Source organism: Triticum urartu, chromosome 6 (genome assembly GCF_003073215.2).
Source record: "Triticum urartu cultivar G1812 chromosome 6, Tu2.1, whole genome shotgun sequence".
In the NCBI taxonomy this organism is placed as follows: domain Eukaryota; kingdom Viridiplantae; phylum Streptophyta; class Magnoliopsida; order Poales; family Poaceae; genus Triticum; species Triticum urartu.
In genome coordinates, this window is record NC_053027.1 from 365,483,258 (window position 1) to 365,500,506 (window position 17,249).

Genomic DNA, 17,249 nt, shown 5'->3' on the forward strand with positions numbered 1-17,249 from the left:
GGGACCGATGATACCGCTCCAGTCGATGCGCTTGAGCTCAAGTGGGAGTTCGATGAAGACTCTCGTCGTTATTATGTGTCTTTCCCAGATGATCAGTAGTGGTGCCCAGTTGGGGCGATCGGGGACTTTGTCGCATTTGGGGGTTGATCTTTATTTTGGTTCCGTAGTCGGACCCTGAGTGTATTAGATGAATGTAATGACTTATTTATGTATTTGTGTGACGTGGCGAGTGTAAGCCAACAATGCACCTTTTCCCTTTATTTATTTACATGGTTTGTTGTGAAGATTGCCTCACTTGCGACATTGCTTCCAATGCGGTTATGCCTCTAAGTCGTGCTTCGAGTGGGAGATATAGCCGCATCGAGGGCGTTACACCTTTGTCCGGTTTGCACCTTCAGATCTGCCATGGCACGCTCAACACTATACTCCCAATGCTTATGGTTTTCCCCTTTTATATTCCACACTAGTTAAATCACAGTAGACTAAATTTCAAAACTGGGTCAGTCGATTTTTTAGAGCTCACCGGAGTTCGCCGGTGCGATCGAAGGGGCTCGGGTGGTTGTGGGGCCTCGCCGAACAAAGAAAACTCGACGCGGGTGGGGGTTGGGGCGGGGGTGGTGGCGGAGGAACACAAGTGGTGGGGGCCGGTGGTCCGGCCGGCGGCCCGTGCGGTGTTCTGTATGGGAAGAATCAGAGACGAGGAAGAAGAAGGGTTAGGAGACGTAGGATCTTCATCCAACCGCCTGAAATGGTCAAGAGACAGTTGAGAGATGCATTCTTAATGCGCTCTGGTTCATCATGTCTAGGCACTGCGCAACCAACATTTTATTATCCAAAATCTGCTTGCTCTTCTTTACCATGTTCCTCTTCTGTTCTTCTTTAATATGTACTCTCTCCGTTCCTAAATACATGTCTTTGTATAGATTCCACCGTGGACTACATATGGAGCAAAATGAGTGAATCTACACTCTAAAATGTATCTGGATACATCTGTATGTGATCCATAGTGGAAATCTCTACCAAGACTTATATTTTGGAATGGAGGGAGTATGATAGTAGTACAGTATGTTCCTTGTATTGAAGATGAGCAGGGACATTTGCAGTGTAGAGGTCTATACAGTTGGTTGTGATGGACACTCTGAGCCTCTTTGATTCGTAGGATCTTGTAAACATAGGAATAGGATTTGTAGTGGCCTGCCCACTTGAATCCTATAAGAATAGCAAGGAAATGCGGGGAGCTGTGTCGCCTTTGAGAGTAACACTGATATTAACAGTACCGCACCTTCCCTTGAAGAGATCTGGTATCCGAAGCCTTTCTAGCCGTACCGGCAATACTAGCACATATATTCCAGCAAGTTCCACTTTGCTGATTTTACTCTGATGCTTAAGGTTTTCCCGTTATATCTACACTATGATCTGTGTAGCTGCTTTGCGTCGCACTAGCAGCAGTCCACTCTTGAAGCTAAACACTGCAATGACTTAAAAAATTGGGACCAAGGCATTGAGTGCCATTCTGGATGCAATTAAACTCATACGCTCGCCACCTGTTGATTCTTGTTCAGAATATGATCCTAATGACTATTCTAACCTCGAGGAGTCAAAGGCAGATGGCCTGTCCTGTTTACCCATCAAGGTGCCTGTTCTAATTTGGCAATGTTTTATTGATTGCGGGTATCTTGCATGTGTTGTCTTGCATTTCTTCTACTTTGTTGCACCGCCATCTGCTTAGTTTACTCATCATATATGTCGAGATGCCATGCCCATCCAATATCAATACATATTCCATCTGTCATCATACCATGTTTTTCCACTCAAATGCTGTTCTTGTGCATCAGACATCAAAAAGGAAGAGGGTGATTGCCGAACCTGAAGGAGCACCAGCAATGTCCTTGAAAAACATGGTGGTGCCGGAGAAATCAGACAGCACCCCACTTATATTGGCTGTACAACCAGTGACACAAAATGTAGGACCGACTCCAGCAGACTGTACCCATACTTCACTGGCCACACCACTAGCCCCACCACACAGGACCTGCACTCCAGCAAAAGGTATACCAATTTCATTTGCCATAGCACCAGCTATACCACAGAAAAATCCCACTCCAGCAAAAATTACAGCAAGTCCACCAGCCGAAGACCTATCCCAACTGCAGAGACGGCCAATTCCTGTAGATTGGAACCCCATTCCATTTATTCCCAGTTTAAAAGAGAATGCTTTCAATGTTGTTAGGGACTACATGCATATATTCCCATCATGGGAAGATTATTGTGAAGACAAACACCATTTTCACATCTTCCTGTCCAACTTACGTGTAAGTGCTATTATTCATGGTTATTATTTTCCTATTTTCTGCTGATTGAACACATCAATGATTTACATTACATTGTTGTAACTAGGCGAGGGTCAATCTGGATAGTCATGAGGAGCAAAGCTTGCTTGTGCTTTTCAAGGAAGCATTGCAGCAGTATCGGTGTTACCTGAGGAAATCACACTTTGACACTACTAGGAAAAGGGCTATAGATAGGATTGACACTAATGGCGCACCAGGGAAGTAGTGCGCCACTACTATATACTAATGGCGCACCAGTTGGTGATGCGCCATTAGTGTGGAAGACACTAATGGCGCAGCAGAAAACTAGTGCGCCACTAGTGATAATATTTTTTTCATTTTTACATACATACTAATGGCGCATCCTACCTTTGGTGCGCCATTACTAGTTCTAACTAGTAATGGCGCACGAGACACGGAGTGCGCCAGTACTGAATTTTTTTTATTCTTTTTTTTTGCAAAACTACTAATGGCGTACCGCCTCACAGTGCGCCATTACTAGTTTAAACTACTAATGGCGCACCGCCTCACAGTGCGCCATTAGTATATATTTTGATATCATGAATATTTTTAAATATCATGGGCGCTTTTTGATATCATGAATATTTTTAAATTTCATGGGCACTTTTTGAATTAATGAATATTTTTTCAAATTTGATGATATTTTTTCATATTCAATATGATAAAATATTGAATTTTCATGAGGACACTCGATCTCGATCTCGATCCCACCCGCGCCTCCTCTCCCCTCTTCATTTTTTAAAAAATAATAAAAAAGTGTAGACTACAATTGTTGTTAAACAACAATTATTACTGTTTTTATAAAAAAATATTACTGTTTCATATTCATATTCATTTTCTAAAAAATTATTACATGCAACCAAAAAAAATTACTTATGGCGCACCTCTGGCTGGTGCGCCATTGCTATATATAAAAAAAGATTACTAATGGCGCACCTCTGCCCGGTGTGCCATTGCTATGTAAAAAAAGATTACTAATGGCGCACCGACCGCTGATGCGCCATTAGTAAGATTCCCCCTAGTTAATTCCCTCCCTCTCGCCAGATCCCCTTCATCCCTCTCCCTCGCCCCCTAGCTAATTCCCCCCGCTGCCTCGACCCACGCCGCCACCGACGACCCCCCGCACCCTCCCCCGCTCCACCGCCGCCGATGACCCACCGCACCCTCCCCCGCTCCACCGCCACCGCCGACCCCCTGCACCCTCCCCCGGCCCGCTCCACCGCGGCCGCCGACACCCCGCACCCTCCCCCGCTTTTCGATAATATTTTCAAATAACAAATTTGATGATATTTTCAATTAAAAATAAAAAACAAATTTGATGATATTAAAAAAACAAATTTGATGATATATTTTGTTCTAGTCCTCATGAAAATAACAAATTTGATAAAAACAACAAATTATTAGATGCAACAAGAAATAATGAAAAAAAGAAGTTACTAATGGCGCACCAGAGGAGGGTGCGCCATTGCTATCAGAGAAAAAAGTTACTAATGGCGCACCAGAGAATGGTGCGCCATTGCTATGAGTGTTTTTATGGCGCACCCCTCGACGGTGCGCCATTACTAACATTCCCCCCTCTATAGCTGGATACCCGGCCCTTCGCCCGATACCTCCTTACCTCTCCCTCGCCAGATCCCCTTCCATCCCTCGCCACACCCGCTCCGGCTCCCCCGCGCCGCCGCCCCTGCGCCCCCCGACCCACGAAGCACGTGGCCGCCGGCCTCCCCACGACCAACCGAGGCGCCCAGGAGGACCGCCGTCGTCTTGCTCTTCGACTACGAGGACCCGGACGAGCTCGGACGCCCTCGAGCCACCCCTTCGACGCCGCCACCGACCCCGACCTCGACCCCTCCAGCGACTGGCCATGCCCGCCTAGGTACCTCTCCTCATTCCTCCCTGTCCACCCTTCCTCCCCATTCCCTCCCTCCCTAGTTCTTCTTGCTATATGGATCATAACATATGGAGCATTACTATTGCTATATGGAGCATTACTATTGTTCTTCTCTGAACTATTACCATTCCCTCCCTCCCTAGTTCTTCCTCCCCATTAATTTGCAGGATCAGAACAAGTTTGTAACAGGATGCTCTACAATGTTGATTAGGTGCATTACTATTGCTATATGGAGCAGCAATTTACTATTGCTATATGCTCTAGTTTGTGTCAATGTGATTGTAGTTTTTCTTGTCATCAAGTTTAGTTGATGTTTATTTAAATATAGCTTATATGATCAGCCACTCTATGTATGATTGTGGCTTGAAGGTTCTGGAAGAACGTTTTTCCTTCAAATTCTATCTGGTGGCATTGTCCTAGACTCCCTAGTTGTGTTGTTAATTGTGCTTCTATTAAAAGAATTGGGAGTTACTCACTGTACTAGAACTCTGTAAGTTGAATTTTGGTTAACTAATACTGACGTTATGAGAATGTAAGCACCTATTATTGCTACTGATATCATTGGCTCATTGCTGCGTTTGTGCAATGCAGAACTGTTAAGAGTGATTTGGAGGATTCAAGATTCTGTGAAGCTCTTTTGACATTTAAAACTCAGAACAGAAGGTACTTAATAAACTCAAAAGCATTGATGATAACTCTTGTTGCCTAGAAACAGAGGTAGTTTACATATTGCATTGCTGGTGTTTGTTTATGTTCAGAGTTTAAGCATGTGTAGTGTAGTGTAGTGTAGTGTAGTGAGCTTGTTCTAGTGTAGTGAGGTTTGAACCATTGCACGATGTAGTGTAGTGTAGTGAGCTCTGAACCATGTTTAGTGTTGAGTACTTCAAGTTTACTGAACCTATTCATTTTTGTGGACTTAGTGAACATGATAAGACAAGCCAGATGCTCTATTTTTAATTAACAGTAATCCATGATCAGCAACAGTTTCTTTCACTAATTTTCAGTTAACAGCAATCCATGATTTTTTTCAGCTAAAACTATTCATGATTTTTTGTTGGGTGACCTATTAGATCTGGAATGGAAGCTCACATAAGTTGAGCTGATTTTTGTCCATATGAAAGCAGAGGACCATATGGTCCGTGGCCTTTTCATCCATATGAAAGTAGAGGCACATTGTGGTGCTAGTTTGCTGGGTTTTGTCTCCGACCATCGTGTCGTGATGATTTTGCAGGTACCCTGAGAGGCCCTTGAGTTTGCCGGAATGTCGATTAACTTCTGTTCCGGAAAATTTGGGTACTCCATATGTCTTATTTTCAGCAAAGGTCATGCTGAAATTTTCCGTGAATTTTAGCATGACTTTGCTAAAAATCGGACATATGGGGTACTTGCTACTAATGCATGGGTCGGGGTATCTTAGTACTTAATTAAGTAGGATCAACTACCCCGCCATTCTTGCTGCATTAAACCATAGGTGGCAATAGAGCCAAGTGATTAGGCCCAACTTAGAATTCTCGTTAGCATCGATAAACCCTAGATGATAAACCCAACATAGGTGGCAATAGAGCCAAGTGATTAGTGCCAAGTGATTAGGCCCAACCTAGGGTGCCTCGGCATCGATAAACCCTAAATGATGAGAACTTAACTTCCCTTCTATAGGGTGCCTCGGTGTCGATGAGAACCTAAATGATGTACGCTTAGGCTTTTAGGGTGCCTCGACATCGACAAAACCTAAATGATGAAAGCTTAGGCTTTTAGGGTGCCTCGACGTCGACAAACCCTAAATGATAAAACCTTGGCTTTTAGGGTGCCTCGGTGTCGATAAGAACCTAAATGATGAAAGCTTAGGCTTTTAGGGTGCCTCAGCGTTGACAAACCCTAAATGATAAAAGCTTAGCTTTTAGGATGCCTCGGTGTCGACAAACCCTAAATGATGTAGTTTTGAATTATGAACGTAGTATATGTCATCATCATCATCGGACGATGAAAGGGACGACAAAAGTCTCCCGGCGGAGTGCGACTGGTGCCACGACGATCGAGGTCTGTGCGACATGCCTCACCTGGACGATGATCGGCGCTTCAGCATTAAGCTCGAGGAGACCTTCGAAGTTGAAACGGTACACAACGATGACAAGTGTTATTTTCATAATTAACCATGACTTCAACTATTTCAACGTGTAATTTTCATCTTTTAAACTTTGAGTATAGCTTATCCCATGCCATGCAAGACGCTATGTCTTGGAGAGGATGGATTTTGAAGACCATGAAATTTCTGAAACAAAGAAAATTCACCTAAGGACTCATCATGATCTGGACTTTGAAGTAAATCTATATAATTCTGAGAGCGTAACCCATTTTGGTTGCAAAAATTGGGAAGCATTTTGCAAGATGTATGGTTTTGATGAGGGTATGCTTATCACCATGGGTCTTGGTAATCCTGACATCAACCAAGACAATATGGACATTTGGGTCCTTGTTGATACGCCTCCAGTTCTACCGCTATGTGAGTTTCTCAAACATAGTTATTTGCTAATTTATATTGTTTATTTCAAAATAGTTGATAGCTTATTTCCATTGACAGCTTATTTTTATTGTTCAAAGAATGTGCGGGAGATGGTAGACAAAACCCACTACACCGATGGCTCCGAATTAACAACTTACAAGGAGAAAAATCATTTGGTCAGATTTTGTACTGACATTGAGAATTACAATATCTACAATCAAACTCCTCAACATTATGGTAAATACGTGCCACTAGTGCATGTGTTCAACTACGGTAACTACCATGGAGATACCCTGGTAAGATTTTTACTATTACGACATCCATGCATCTTTTGCATACTTCTAAAACTAGTACATCATTGCTAACTATGAAGTTATTACTATGTTTTTCAACAGATAATCCCAGAGAATTGTGTGCCTCATATGATGTATCTGAAAGGTAGTGTTAATGATTTGAACATACAGCCAGGTCGTCCTACGAATCTCAACTGTCCATACGAGATTTCTAAAAGAAGTGGAGACATGAAAATCAAAGGATGGAAAAAATGTATGGACAGTCGTAAGGAGCTTATTGGAAGCAAAAGGAAGCGAAGCACAAGAATTGGAGACAGGATGATCTCCATTCTCCATAATGGAGAGTCAGGGTCTATATTGTTTTATGCTATTTTAGCTTAAATAGGGTATTTAGGTCTCGCCTAATACTGATGATCATGTGCTAAGAACAATTAAGTAGGGTTGGTTCGAAGACTATCAAGATGATGATCATATGACTTGTTATGAATAACGAGTAGAAGTTGTATGATGATGATTAGTAGGACTTGTTAGGATTAGTATTACTTCCGACAAACTCGATACTCGCGGTCTCGAGACTTGTAATGTTTTATCTTTGTTCGGCCTTTTGAATTCGGAGACTAATATGATGAATTTTATTCGGAGACTAATCTTCTATTGTATTTGATGAATCTGCTGTTGCTGTGTGCTACTGTCTATATTCTGTCAAATAATATATTTTGTAACATGTGCAAAAATCAGAAAAGTAAAAAAAACCTAATATTCATACTAATGGCGCATCACTACAAAGTGCGCCATTAGTATGCCAAGTATACTAATGGCGCATCCATCCGCAGTGCGCCATTAGTGTGCCAAAGCACATGGTTAAATATGGCCCCTGGGAGGCACACTAATGGCGCATGGTGTTATATACTAATGGCGCACTGGATGGTGCGCCATTAGTATACCAGATACTAATGGCGCACTAGTGTTGCGCCATTAGTAAAAATTACTAGTGGCGTGCTACTAATGGCGCACCGGTGATGCGCCATTAGCAGGCAAAACCGGTGTGCCATTAGTAGGCCTTTTCCTAGTAGTGTGATGGCAAGTCTATAAACGAATTTCCGGTGAAGTCTCCTATGCTGAATTTAGAAGACATTGAATGGAAAAACCTTGTTATGCACTAGTCTCGTTCCCAGGATGAGGTACTATCTATGAAATCACATGACAATTTGAACTTCTACTTTTCTGCATGTGCCTTACGGATCTTTTTTGCGGGATATCTGCTCGAAGAAGAATTCCAGTTTGACAAGAACGACAAGATATTGCAAATATGATGCCCGCTGCTTTGCTCTTGTTAGTACATGTTGTCATGTATCACTGTACTTGCATACATACCTGGTTCATTATGTGACAGCAGTATGCATGATAGCTTGCTTATCAATTGTTCTCTCCAAATCATCTAATCTGTATGAATGGTTACATTAGTGTAGAATATATCCAATGCCAATGTTTTTTTAGCTCTGCATTGTTCTTGTATGTGCATGCTGTCATTTATCAGTGTACTTATAATGACAGGTAGTCGTTCATGTACCATCACTCTGTAGCTTATTTTCCTTTGCCCTCCATTTTCTACACATCAGATCTATATTTACTCTTACCATAAGGTTGGTACTGAAGAAGTTTAGCTGTGCATTGCTCTTGGCTGTACCTTTTGCCTGTATCGCTGCACTTACATTTATAGCTACTTGGTTATGTAGCATCACTCTTCATCTTATCTTAAATATTCTCCATTTTTTCGTATATTATCACATCTATATTTACTCTTAACAAAATGTAGAATAAAGGCAATGCTTTTGAAGAAGATTCTGTGGTAAACTTCTTGAATTGCCCCCCCCCCCATCAGCATGGACAAGGCCTTTATAGAGCTGGTCTTCACCAATAATGTAAGTTTGTCCATCTCAAGCCTTCAAACTTTGTTGTATATATTTGGTTAGGCATGACTGCAACAGCTGTTTATTTTTGGTGTTTGCACCAAATTTCTTGTTTAAAGTTTATTATGTAGTTCATAAACAAAAGTTTGTCCTTTCTCGTTTTCAGTTGTACAACCAAGTTCCTTCTTCATACCATGTAAATTAAACTATACAGAGCAAGTGATCTTCTTTTGCACTGCATGTATGCTTCTGTTCTTCATCCGTAATCCAGTGGTGTGGTGAACCTACCCACTACAGCACAATGTCATATTCTGCAATGTCTTAACTATAAACAATGCCATATCATTCTACTATTATTTAAACCGTCTCTTCATTTGCCAATCTAAAATGGTATAAATTGACATCACACTAACCATTGATCTTATGAGTTCTTGATCTGTAATTCAGTGGTGTCGTGAAGCTGCCAACTCCTGCACAATGTCATTTCCTGCCATGTCTTGACCTGAACAATACCATATTGTGTTAATGCAATTTTAAACTGTGTCACTTTATTCCTCAGTAAGAAATGTGATGAATTGTCAGCACTGATACTTTTATTGGCAAAAACTATCATATGTCTGCTTGTTTATCTTTCAGAGTGAGGAAGATATAAGTGTTGAACAAGCGCAGTCTCATCATCTTGCTCAGCTTCTTGGGCTGCAGCTCCCCAGCAGGGCTAACCTTTCTTGAACTCTATTGAAGTGCTGTCGGTTTTGTATATTATTTTTTCGGCGTGTTTATTTGCACTGGTGGTGATCTTTGATGCCCAGTGTATGTAATCTGTTGTCTGCTTGTGCTTTATTATCATAGTGGCGAACTTTGATGCCCAGTGGATGTAATATGCCGTAATTTCTTTATTGTATAGTCTAGGTTTTTTCTTATTCACGATGCTGCAGTTATTTTACTGTATATATATCATGTCTTCATAGTAAACCGGACAATCCGTAAAATTACGGTACATAATCGGGCCGTCATGCAATCACGATGTAGGTTGGGCCTGAAACGTGTCGAACAGCTCATGGGCCGGCAGCAGCCCGAAATGAACACCGAGCCATGATTGTGCAAATCAAATCACGGGCTTTTAATAGGCCAAAATTGTCTCAGTCCTTGTTTGGCCCAATCAAATATCGGCTGCGAGTAGGCCGGATGCAAACCAGGCCGTAGTTAGGCCCAACTATATGACGGGCTTTTAACAGGCCGAAATTAATATAGGTCTGAAATGTTAAACGGGCCCTTAACAGGCCAAAACTAATATCAGGCTGAATTACTAAGTGGGCCTTTAGCAAGTGGGCCCAAAAGCATAGTGTCTAGTTGACGGGCCGAATCTGATATGGGCCATAATTGAGCCCAAAGCCTCTTAAAGGGCCGGACCTGATCTGGGCCGTAATTTGGCCCAGAACGTGGTAGGCTTTTAACAGGCCGGATCTCATATGGGCCACTATTAGGCCCGGAGCGTGGCAGGCCACTAATGGACCGGATCAAATGTGGGCCTGCATTTGGCCCAAAACATGGCAGCCAATTAATGGGCCAGCCTACTAGGGTGCTCAAAATCTTGTGGGCCTATAGCTGGGCCATCCCATTAATGTCGGCGAAATCTCGTGGGCCTTTAGCTAGGCTGGCCCATTATTGACCGCAAGTATCTTGTGGGCCTTTACCTGGGTCGGCCCATTATGGCACACAAAAATCTTGTGGGCCTTTACCTGGGCCGGCCCATTATGGCCCGCAAAATCTTGTGGGCCTTTAGCTGGGCCAGCCCATTATGGTCCACAAAATCTCGTGGGCCTTTAGCTGGGTCGGCCCATTATGGTCCGCAAAATCTTGTGGGCCTTCAATTGGGCCGGCCCATTTAAACTTGATGGGTCGGTCCATGTGTCAACATATCATAGGTGCGTCTCGCCCATTGGATGAGTGACACCTGTGCCAACGCGGACCTGACACGTGTCTCCTCCAGCCAATGATGATTTTACACGTGGAAAATCCCCATTGGTTGGGGCTGTTAACGGGTTATCGGATCCAAAACCCGACCCGATAGCTTAACAGCGTTCCGTTACGGTGGATGCCACGTGTTGGTCACCCTTGACGAAAGCACTTCTGTGACGCGCGATTTATCATCATGGAAGTGGACACTTCCATGATGAGAATTTTGGTAATGTCATGGAACACTTCTACGACAGCACAGGTATGACTATCTTGATTCTGTCATAAAATCGTCATGGATGTACATGCATGACAGAAAATGCGACCTACTGTGACAAACACGTATCATCATGGAAGTGTATTTTTTTGTAATGGGATGAGCTTTCTTTGGCTATGTTATTTTGAGAAGACATAATTGCTTGGTTAGTATGCTTGAAGTATTATTGTTTTTATGTCAATATTAAACTTTTGTCTTAAATCTTATGGATCTGAATATTTTTGCCACAATAAAGAAGATTGCATTGATAAATATGTTAGGTAGCATTCCACATAAAAAATTCTGTTTTTATCATTTACCTACTCAAGGACAAGCAGAAATTATGCTTGGGGATGCTTGATACATCTCCAATGTATCTATAATTTTTATTGTTCCATGCTATTATATTATCCATCTAGGATGTTTTATATGCTATTTTATATGATTTTTGGGACTAACCTATTAACCTAGAGCCCAGTGCCAGTGCCAGTTTCTGTTTTTTCCTTGTTTTTGAGTATCGCAGAAAAGGAAAACCAAAAGGAGTCCAATTGACCTGAAATTTCACGGAGATCATTTTTGGGCCAGAAGAAGCCCACGGAGTATTGGAGATGGACCAGAAGAGTCGTGAGGCACCCACGAGGGTGGGGGCGCACCCTACCCCTGGGCGTGTCCCCTACCTCGTGGCCGCCTCGGAGACCCCCCTGACTTGTTCTCGACACCAAAACCTCTTACATATACCCAAACTTCCAGAACATAACCTAGATCGGGAGTTCCACGGCCGCAAGCCTCTGTAGCCACCGAAAACCAATCTAGACCTGTTCCGGCACCCTGCCGAAGGGGGGAATCCCTCTCCGGTGGCCAACTTCATCATCCCAGTGCTCTCCATGACGAGGAGGAAGTAGTTCACCCTCGGGGCTGAGGGTATGTACCAGTACCTATGTGTTTGATCTCTCTCTCTCTCGTGTTCTTGATTCGGCATGATCTTGATGTATCACGAGCTTTGCTATTATAGTTGGATCTTATGATGTTTCTCCCCCTCTACTCTCTTGTAATGGATTGAGTTTTCCCTTTGAAGTTTTCTTATCGGATTGAGTCTTTAAGGATTTGAGAACACTTGATGTATGTCTTGCACGTGCTTATCTGTGGTGATAAACTTGCGAGTTCCACTTGATGTATGTTTTGGTGATAAACTTGCGAGTTCCGTGACCTTGTGAACTTATGCATAGGGGTTGGCACACGTTTTTGTCTTGACTCTCTGGTAGAAACTTTGGGGCACTCTTTGAAGTTCTTTGTGTTGGTTGAATAGATGAATCTAAGATTGTGTGATGCATATCGTATAATCATACCCACGAATACTTGAGGTGACATTGGAGTATCTAGGTGAAATTAGGGTTCTGGTTGATTTGTGTCTTAAGGTGTTATTCTAGTACGAACTGTAGGATAGATTGAACGGAAAGAATAGCTTCGTGTTATTTTACTACAGACTCTTGAATAGATCGATCAGAAAGGATAACTTTGAGGTGGTTTCGTACCCTACAATAATCTCTTCATTTGTTCTCCTCTATTAATGACTTTGGAGTGACTCTTTGTTGCATGTTGAGGGATTGTTATATGATCTAATTATGTTATTATTGTTGAGGGAACTTGCACTAGTGAAAGTATGAACCCTAGGCCTTGTTTCCTTGCATTGCAATCCGTTTTCGCTCACTTTTATCATTAGTTACCTTGCTGTTTTTATATTTTCAGATTACAAAAACCTATATCTACCATCCATATTGCACTTGTATCACCATCACTTCGCCGAACTAGCGCACCCATACAATATACCATTGTATCGGGTGTGTTGGGGACACAAGAGACTTTTTGTTATTTGGTTGCAGGGTTGCTTGAGAGAGACCATCTTCATCCTACGCCTCCCACGGATTGATAAACCTTAGGTCATCCACTTGAGGGAAATTTTCTATTGTCCTACAAACCTCTGCACTTGGAGGCCCAACAACGTCTACAAGAAGAAGGTTGTGTAGTAGACATCAAGCTCTTTTCTAGCGCCGTTGCCGGGGAGGTGAGTGCATGAAGGTATATATTTAGATCTTGCAATCAAATCTTTTTTTCTTGTTTTATCACTAGTTTAGTCTATAAAAGAAAACTAAAAAATGGAATTAAGGATGCCTCATATGCTTCATATTTTTAATGTCTTTCGTGAGAATAAGGATTCTTATAATTGTGCCAAAGTGTTAGAAGAAGAATGTATTAAAATGTTTGGCACTAAATCTTTGGATGAAGAGTATGATTGCAATGTTGTTAGTATGAATTCTTTGAATATCCATGATGCTAATGATATGTCGGGACACCGATCCTAAGTCACACCGATCTAGCATGTAACACTTCATATCACTTTGCGACCTCACGCACGGTATTCCCACGGGTGCCACCTTACCTGGCCCGGGACCGTTTGCGCCTTTTGGCTCACGTATATGATAGTGTCTCTAGCATTCATATGACAGAGAACCCGGGCCGACATGACTAGTCGTGAACCCAAAGTGGCACTAACTTACAGGGACAGGCATACATGAATCAACCACGAGCATGTCGGTCAACAGCGTATGAATCCGGGCTGTAGCACTGGGCTAACAGGACTCCGGGAACCCGGGCTGTAGCAGGCTAGGCAGGACTCCGGATGTCACCGCGTGACATTTCCCGAAGGGACAGACATAGGAACGAAGTGATTCACATGCCGGCCAGTCAAGTGTTCCGGAGCAGTAGTGCTGGGCTAGCAGGACTCCGGTGAACCGGGCTGTAGCGGACTACTATGGCACATGGAAGTGCAAGACTACATTTCCCCATAAGAGAGTCTATCAGAGGTAAACAACTAGGTTGTCGGATCCCACACATAGCAATACACGTTACACGTACGCATAACATGCAAGTATGTGATGTACATCATGGCATCACAACATAACCCAAACTCATATAGATAAAGGCCCGGAAGAGCCACATAGCATTCAATACAAACAGGGGTCTCATGACCCATCATTCAGAGCATACAAGCAACGGAAGCATTACATGTCTGAGTACAGACAACTACAAAAGGAAAAGACTAAGAAGCCTGACTAAACATGACCCTTCCAAGGGTACAAGATCGTAGCTGGGATACAAGCTACTCGTCGAAGTCACTAGTGTAACCAACTGCAAACATAAATAAGCAAACGTGAGTACAAAGGTACTCAGCAGAACTTTGTATCCAAGAAGATCGAGGAGAACTTTGTATTGAGATCCAAAGAGAGAGAAGAAGCCATCTAGCTAATAACTATGGACCGTAGGTCTGAAGTAAACTACTCACACATCACCGGCGAGGCCATGGAGTTGATGTAGAGGCCCTCCGTGATCAATGCCCCCTCCGGCAGAGCTTTGGAAAAGGCCCCAAGATGGGATCTCTCGGGTACAGAAGGTTGCGGTGGTGGAATTAGGTTTTCGTGGTGCTCCTAGATGTTTGGGGGGTACGTGGATATATATAGGAGGAAGAAGTACGTCGGTGGAGCAACGGAGGGCCCACGAGGGTGGAGGGCGCGCCTAGCGGGGTAGGCGCGCCCCCTGCCTCATGCCTTCCTCCCTTGTTTCTTGATGCCCACTCCAAGTCTCCTGGATCACATTTGTTGAGAAAATCACGTTCCCGAAGGTTTCATTCCATTTGGACTCCGTTTGATATTCCTTTCCTTTGAAACCCTAAAATAGGCAAAAAAAACAGCAATTTGGGCTGGGCCTCCGGTTAGTAGGTTAGTCGCAAAAATGATATAAAAGTGTAAAATAAAGCCCATTGACATCCAAAATAGTTAATATAATAACATGGAGCAATCAAAAATTATAGATACGTTGGAGACGTATCAAGCATCCCCAAGCTTAATTCCTGCTCGTCCTCGAGTAGGTAAATGATAAAAGAAGAATTTTTGATGTGGAATGCTTTCTAACATATTTCTCAATGTAATTTTTCTTTACTGTCGCATGAATGTTCAGATCTGAAATATTCAAGATAAATGTTTAATATTGACATAAAAATAATAATACTTCAGGCATACTAACTAAGCAATTATGTCTTCTCAAAATAACATGGCCAAAGAAAGTTATCCCTACAAAATCATATAGTGTGGCTATGCTCTATCTTCACCACACAAAATATTTAAATCATGCACAACCCCGATGACAAGCCAAGCAATTGTTTCATACTTTTGTTGTTCTCAAACTTTTTCAATCTTCACGCAATATATGAGCGTGAGCCATGGATATAGCACTATGGTGGAATAGAATGGTGGTTGTGGAGAAGACAAAAAGGAGAAGATAGTCTCACATCAACTAGGCGTATTAACGGGCTATGGAGATGCCCATTAATAGATATCAATGTGAGTGAGTAGGGATTGCCATGCGACGGATGCACTAGAGCTATAAGTATATGAAAGCTCAACAAAAGAAACTAAGTGGTTGTGCATCCAACTTGCTTGCTCACGAAGACCTAGGGAATTTTGAGGAAGCCCATCATTGGAATATACAAGCCAAGTTCTAAATGAAAAATTCCCACTAGTATATGAAGTGATATCATAAGAGACTCTCTATATGAAGAACATGGTGCTACTTTGAAGCAAAAGTGTGGAAAAAGGATAGTAGCATTGCCCCTTCTCTCTTTTTCTATCATCATTTTTTGTGGCCTTCTTTTTTATGGCCTTTCTCTCTTTTTTTAATATTTTGTCCGGAGTCTCATCCTGACTTGTGGGGGAATCATAGTCTCCATCATCCTTTCCTCACTTGGGACAATGTTCTAATAATGATGATCATCACACTTTATTTACTTACAACTCAATAATTAGAACAAAATATGACTCTATGTGAATGCCTTCGGCGGTGTACCGGGATGTGCAATGATGCATGAGTGACATGTATGAAAAATTATGAATGGTGGCTTTGCCACAAATACATGATCATGCAAGCAACATGACAATGATGAAGCGTGTCATAATAATGGAACGATGGAAAGTTGCATGGCAATATATCTCGGAATGGCTATGGAAATGCCATAATAGGTAGGTATGGTGGCTGTTTTGAGGAAGGTATATGGTGGGTTTATGGTACCGGCAAAAGTTGTGCGATACTAGAGAGGCTAGAAATGGTGGAAGGGTGACAGTCCGTATAATCCATGGACTCAACATTAGTCATAAATAACTCACATACTTACTGCAAAAACCTATTAGTTATCGAAACAAAGTATTACGTGCATGCTCCTAGGGGGATAGATTGGTAGGAAAAGACCATCGCTCGTCCCCGGCCGCCACTCATAAGGAAGACAATCAATAAATAAATCATGCTCCCACTTCATCACATAATGGTTCACCATACGTGCATGCTACGGGAATCACAAACTTCAACACAAGTATTTCTCAAATTCACAACTACTCAACTAGCATGACTCTAATATCACCATCTCCATATCTCAAAACAATTATCAAGTATCAAACTTCTCATAGTATTCAATCCACTTCAATGAAAGTTTTTATATTATAGCAAATTTCCATGTTGTTCTAAAGTACTCTCAAAATACTATAAGTGAAGCATGAGAGAACAATAGTTTCTATAAAACAAATCCACCACCGTGCTCTAAAAGATATAAGTGAAGCACTAGAGCGAAAACTATTTAGCTCAAAAGATATAAGTGAAGCACATAGAGTATTCTAATAAATTTCAAATCATGTGAGTCTCTCTCAAAAGGTGTGTACAGAAATGATGATTGTGGTAAAATAAAAAGAAAAGACTCAAATCATACAAGACGCTCCAAGCAAAACACATATCATGTGGTGAATAAAAATATAGCTCCAAGTAAAGTTACCGATAGACGAAGACGAAAGAGGGGATGCCTTCCAGGGCATTCCCAAGCTTAGGATTTTTGGTGTCCTTGAATTTTACCTTGGGGTGCCATGGGAATCCCCAAGCTTAGGCTCTTGCCACTCTTTGTTCCATAATCCATCAAATCTTTACCCAAAACTTGAAAACTTCACAACACAAAACTCAAGATAGAAAATCTTGTGAGCTCCGTTAGCGAAAGAAAACAA